The 6,915-nt window shown below is 39.0% G+C and overlaps 1 long non-coding RNA gene across 1 annotated transcript; it reads right to left on the minus strand.

The window, feature by feature from the left end:
• Positions 1–5,528: 5,528 nt before the first annotated feature.
• LOC145953956 (uncharacterized) lies at positions 5,529–6,066 on the minus strand. Its single transcript, XR_014431172.1, has 2 exons — positions 5,902–6,066; positions 5,529–5,820 (listed from the first exon to the last, which is right to left on the minus strand). It is a non-coding gene; the product is annotated as an uncharacterized LOC145953956 (long non-coding RNA).
• Between the last annotated feature and the right edge of the window lie 849 nt (positions 6,067–6,915).

The raw sequence follows: 6,915 nt of genomic DNA on the forward strand, positions 1-6,915 counted from the left end.
CATTTGAGTAGCGGAGTGGAGATTCCCCGCTTGAATAGTTCACCATTGATGATGATGAATTTTGCTGACCGTACTCTCACCTTTCGTGCCTCATCTGTGTCTGTAGGCAAGGTGCCCTCTTGTAGGTAGCTCCATATGTCTGTCATCCATCCCAGCTCTTCGCTGTCGTTGGCGTTCACAATTTTGTCTTCCAGGCTAGGTGAATGCAGGGTTTCCTGGATGATGGTTCGGTGTTGACCGGGTTTTTTGGTACTGGCGAGTTTTGACAGGAGGTCTGCTCTGGCATTTTGTTCTCGCGGCACATGTTTTACTGAGAACTCATCGAAAGATGAGATCTATTGGGATGTGATATGGAAGTACCGCTGTAGGAGGGTGTCTTTGGTTTGGTATGTTCCATTGAGTTGTTCTACCATGAGTTTCGAGTCGCTGTTGCAGTTTACCCTTCGAGCCCCAAGGTCTCGGGCTAATCTCAGGCCGGCGAGGAGGGCTTCGTACTCTGCTTGATTATTAGTTGCTTTAAATCCGAACTTGAGGGATTGTTCCAGGGTGACTTGGTTTGGTCCTTCCAAAATGATGCCTGCACCTCCTCCTTTGGAGTTGGAGGACCCGTCAACATGCAGGGTCCACGCTTGGGATGTTTCAGTAGAGGCCGGTGTGAGCTCGGCTACGAAGTCGGCTAAGCATTGGGCCTTCAGGGGTCCGCGACTCTCGTATCGAATGATGAACTCGGACAGTTCTATTGACCATGCAATCATACGTCCGGCGAGCTCAGGTTTTCATAGGATTTGTTTGATGGGATAGTCGATTTTCACTACTACCTGGTGGCTCTGGAAGTAGGGTCGGAGTCGCCGGGCTGCGGTGACTAGGGCCAACGCCAGCTTTTCGACCATCTGGTATCTTTTTTCCGCATCTTGGAGAACCTGACTGATGAAGTAAATGGGTGTCTGCGTCTGCTGATGCTCTTGTACGATGACAACACTGATGGCGCTTTCCGCTACCGCCAAGTAGAGAAGGAGGTCGGTACTGTGATCCGGCCTCTGTAAGACTGGCGGGGTTGCGAGGAATTCCCTGAAGCTTTGAAAGGCTTCCTCACACTGGTTGGTCCATAGAAAGTTATTTGGCTTTTTTAGCAAGGTGAAAATTGGTCCCGCTCTCTCCGCGAGCTTGGGGATAAAGCGGGACAGTGAGACCAGCCGCCCGACTAGGCGCTGAACCTGTTTTACTGTTTGCAGGCTCTGCATTTGTATGATGGCTTTGCACTTTTCGGGGTTGGCCTCGATCCCTCTGTTGGTTATCATGAAGCCGAGGAATTTTCCTCCCTGGACGCCGAAGACGCACTTCTCTGGATTGAGGCGCATGTTGTGCTTTCTGATATGGGCGAATACTTCGGCGAGGTCGGTAGCGTGGTCCTTTGCTGAGGCGGTTTTGACCACCATGTCGTCCACGTATACTTCCATGTTTCGCCCGATTTGGTGGTGGAACACTTTATCCATCAACCGCTAGTAAGTAGCCCCTGCGTTTTTGAGGCCGAAAGGCATCACCCGGTAACAATAGTTGGCGTGGTCAGTGATGAAAGACGTGTGTACTTCATCAGGTGGGTACATCATTATCTGATTGTACCCGGAATAGGCATCGAGGAAGCTGAGGAGGGCATGTCCGGAGGCTCCGTCGACTAACCTGTCGATGCTCGGTAAGGGGTATGAGTCCTTGGGGCATGCTTTATTGAGGTCGGTATAGTTGACGCACATACGCCACTTTCCCGAGTTCTTTTTCACTAGGACCACGTTTGCCAGCCAGGTAGTGTATCTGACTTCACGGATGAAGCCGGCGTGGAGTAACTTCTGTGTTTCGGCGATGACTGCTTCCCGTCTTTTGCCACCTACCTTCCTCTTTCTCTGTGTGACTGGTTTTGCCTCCTTATGTATCGCTAGTCTGTGACAGATAAAGTTGGCGTCTATGCCGGGCATATCAGCACTGGACCAGGCGAAAAGGTCCGCGTTTTTGAGGATCTCCACCTGGAGTTGCTGATGCAGCTCGGGAGCCAATTACCTGCTGATCTTCGTTGTTTGGCCGGGGAGCTTTCCGATTTGAAGGTCGTCGAGCTCATCGACGGGGCTGGGTCGTTCGTCGTGAGCGTCGGATCTTGGGTCGAGGTCGGTGACTTCCTCGTGGTCGGCGTGAGCTAGAGCATTGAGGTTGTTTTGATGTTGTTCGTTTGGCGAGGTGGTTTGTAGGTTGTTCGCGTAGCATTGTCGTGCTGCCTGTTGGTTTGCTCTGACGGAGATGATCCTTCCGTCGTGCCCTGGAAATTTCATGGTAAGGTGTGGAGTGGATACCACTACCTTAAGTTGGTTTAGGGTTGGTCTGTCGATGATGATGTTATAGGAGGCGTCAGCTTCGACGAGTAGGTATCGTACCATGGCTCGCCTTGAGTCCGGAGGAGCTCCGAAGGTCATCAGTAGGTCTACGTACCCACGAGTGTGGACGCTCTTCTCTGCAAAATCGATGAGGGGTTCCGTGTGAGGCTGTATGAGAGAATGATGGATATCTAACCTGAGGAATGTTGACCAATAGAATGTCGGCCGAGCTCCCTTGGTCGACCAGGGTCTTGTGGACCTCCCAATTGGCCAGTGCTACCGCTATGACCATGGGGTCATCCTGAACCGGGTTGATCCCGACATAGTCGTCGTCGGTGAAAGTGATCGCCGGCGAGCTCTGGCGAGAAGTGGGGGTGGTGAGATGTACGCGATTAATCTCACGCAGGTGTTTTTTCCGGGCTGAGTTGCTGACGCCTCCTCCGGCGAAACCTCTTGCAATCGTACCGATTATTCTCCGCAGGGGAGTTGGTTCTGCTCCCGGGTTTGCCTCGCCTCGCTTTGCTCTACCGGGGTTAGGTTGAGAGTCGAAGGGGCGATCAGGGTATCGCCGTCGGGGTTGAACACGAATCTTGTCGTTCTTCGTGCTCAAGGTTGTTAGGTCGACTTGGTTGACCAATCCTCCTGAGGTTGTGGCGTCGCGGTCCATAATGATTGAGTGCTCCGTGTTGTCAGTCGCACTTCTGGTGTGGCTTTTAGTAAAAACCATGCAGGTGGCCGATAAGAGTCGTCTCGATCGGCCCCACGGTGGACGCTAAATGTTCTTACCGAATTTTGGTCGTAGGGATGATTCGTCCAGTAAGATTGATGAGCCTCCTTCACTGGTACTCTGGTGTTCCAAGGTGGGGGTGATACCTGCAAAAGAGACTCCGATGCTAAAGTTAGTGCTTGTGTGAATAATAATCTCGTATATATAATGCGCGTACCTTTGTGTGGATTAGGGTTTTATTGGGCCCTAGGCCTGAGATAAGATATGTCATGGTGTGATATATTGTGATATGATATGGCGTAATTGGCGGGCAGTTTCGGTCTGGGACGAGATCCCCGGGTTCGGGTGTGATCCGCCCAGATGCCACGCTCTAGGTACCCGGGCTGACATCGCTCAGTGTGTGCCCGGGGATGTCTTTGCATCGTTAATCCGAGCTGGGAGCCCGGGTGTAAAATACGGTTAGTACAATATCAATAGTATAATGAAAGAACTTTTATCTATTTTTCTATTTATATTCTTCTTTTTTCTAACAAGAATTCATAATCATTTATATTTAATATTATTAAACTTATTATAATAAATAATTTAATTAACAAATTTTCTATCTTATTAATTTTAAAAATTATTAAACTTAATTTAAACATATATATTTTTCATCTTCTAATATTTAAATTATACAAATAATATTTATTCAAATTAGTAATTAAAAATATATTTTATTCGTAAATATTATTAATATTTTTAACACATTTATTTATAATACATACTACTTATTAAATTTATTTATAATTTTTTAATTAATAATTTATTAAATTTCTAATTTATTATAAATATAAGTTAATAAAATTATTATTTATTAACATTATAACTTGTTAAATTTATAAATTAACTTATTTTATTTATATAATACAAAATCTATTTTATTTAAATATTACATTTATTTTTAATTTTTAAAAACTATAAATTCTTTTTCAAAAAAATTCAATTTAATCAAAACAAAAAAAAAAACAAAAAAAAGGAAAATGTTGATCGGAATTTGTCTCCTCGGGAACCGAATTCCGACCGTCATCAATGCACGTCGGGAGCCAATGGAAGAGGTTAGAATTTAGTTCCCATAAAAGTAAATGGTGAACCTCATCAGTGAATAATGCTACTCTGCTAAATAAATTCTTTCTGATTCCATTTTTGTAAATTTTTTTTAAAAAATATTATTGCAAAAAAAAAAGTCCCATGACTTCATGCTATTACTCATGTAGAGAATACATATAGACTTTAAATGTGAAATTAATTAGCATGATACAGCCAAATATCTGATAGGAACTCAATGTAAGCACAATATTTCAAAATAACATAGGATCGAGACTCCTAACAGAACAGATCAACATCCATAGTCTGGACATACTATGGAACATAAATTTAGTGCAAATTAAAACGAAGGCTATTGTCATAATAACACAAAACATGATTTCTGTCATCAATAAGACAAGGAGGAAGTAAACCACAAGCAGCTCTAAGGTTCACAATCTAAAAGAAAAAGAAGAAAGAAAATTAAACTGCCCCTGCCCTACAGGAATTTCAAACATACAACTAACTTTCTACTCATAGGCTCAAATAATGAAAATGAATATGGAAGAGGCAGAGGACTTCACCATAAATGATAATCTTGGTGGAGAATGTTTAGAAATTTAAAGGAAAATAGGCATTCATTCTACAATGTCTTTGGAAGAGTTTGGAGGGAAAAAACAAGCAAAATAAATTTAGTTGTTTGTGTTGGAGTGTATTTATATCGAAGAGAATGAGTAAAACCTTCTTGCTGACTTGCGATAAGGAGCACAGACATGAAACTAATTGCAACTAGGGGTGATAATTTTTTCACTCCATGTTCATATTAATTCATGCCTTTCTTGTTAGCAAAAACTATTAATCACATATAATATTATCCTCATAATTATTGTTGATGCATAATAATTTTATCTCAATTCTTTATGTATATTAATTTGTTAAACAGCTATGAATCTTCGATCGAAGTCGAACAGAATTATCCTGAAAACTTCAAAGCCTATTGTGACTGATTGTAAATAATTTTGCTGAACATGATTAATCAATCAATCAACGATTCAAATAGTCTAAGACAACTGATACTACACTCCCCAAAATGAAGAGACTATTTTGAGATCTCAGCAAAATTAATGATATAAAATTAAGTAGCATTTCACATATTCCATTTCTCAATTATGTCCAAAAATAAAGAAAACAGAAATGAAGAAAATCATAAAAGAGTAATGCATGGATTTCTAAGAAGGTAAGTGCAATAAAAGAATTATTGAAAAGGAAACGGGGAGTTGAGGGGACCGATCAGTTTCTATAATAAGCTATATGCTATACAATACTTCAAAGAATTCTAGCTGTGCACAATAACTGCTAAATATATGATACAAAAAACATACTAAAAATTAACACTTTACATTTTATAACCTCAATTGGCCAAAAACAAATATGCAAACAGTTTTATTCTTCCATACAACTTTATATAGTATCTACAATCTCTGATATGTTAGCTAAAGTGCTAAATTGCTAAGCTAAGCAAGATGTTGAACTGAGGATGTCACCTTGACATCCAACCATTTCCATACTGTTAGCAAACCAGTCCTGTCTCCGGTGAAAAAGCGTCCACCAAGACCTAACTCAAAAGTTGCAATCTCTTTCTTAGTAAATAAATGACCCCTCTATGAAAATCTGTGAAATTACACATGGTTACAGCTGGGTGACAGAAATAAATGTTACAAAGGAACAGAAAATTAATCCAAGTTTACTTACGATGGCAGTTCATGCAAGAACTCAATTGTCTTTGCATGAGAAAAACAATATATGATTTCCTTCTGCATCAGTCATCCTGGAAAGTGCAACCACACCCTGTGATAAATATCATAACCAATATAATTAATACAATGTTTATAAAATACAATATTTTTAAACCATAAAAATAAAATGAGTAAATAAAAATACATAATTTCCTATTAAAATAAAAATAAAATAAATAATATAAAAATTATAACTTTGAATATACTACCTGATAATGAATTTTTGAAGAAAGAAAGAATGAAAATTAACAAAGAAGTTATTTTTTATTTTTATATGGATAATAACTTAATTTTAATCCACCTAACAATTCTCGATATGAAAACTCATAAGGAATTATGGGTGGATAGGAGTTACAAGATAATTTTTTTTATAATATTAAAATAATATTTTTAAGCTAAAAAAAACATGAATGGAGGCAATATTTTATTTTAGTATAAAGATAATACAAATAATATATACATACTAGAATAAAAGAAGTTGAAAAGTTAGTGGAGGCTGCTACCCCACATAGATAAACGTAGATCCGTTCCTGTTCGTTATGAGATTTCTTTCTTGTTTTTATTGAGAATTTTTTATCCTGCTTTAGACAATCAATTTTGTTTTATTTAAGAATGTTCATGTTGCAGAATTATTATATAAAAAGAATTTTATCAACAATGAATATACAACAATATGAAGTAGTGGAACAGGGATGGCTAGTCAAAGCATATAAATAAAAATCATTATTAAAAGAATATTATCATATTTTTTTAACACCAATTGAAATAAAATTTTAATTACAAAATCAATTATTAATATTTATTTGCTAATTAAATTTAATTTATAAGCACATATTATTGATTATCAATTATAATAATTAAATGTATTTTATAACTATCAGTTACTAATTATCTATAAGTTTTAAAATTTTATTAGGGTAATTGTCTAAAGAAATAAGTATTTAGTATATGCTTTATTGATTTAATACAA

This window comes from Cajanus cajan, chromosome 1 (genome assembly GCF_000230855.2).
Source record: "Cajanus cajan strain Asha chromosome 1, NIPB_CcT2T_4, whole genome shotgun sequence".
In the NCBI taxonomy this organism is placed as follows: Eukaryota; Viridiplantae; Streptophyta; class Magnoliopsida; order Fabales; family Fabaceae; genus Cajanus; species Cajanus cajan.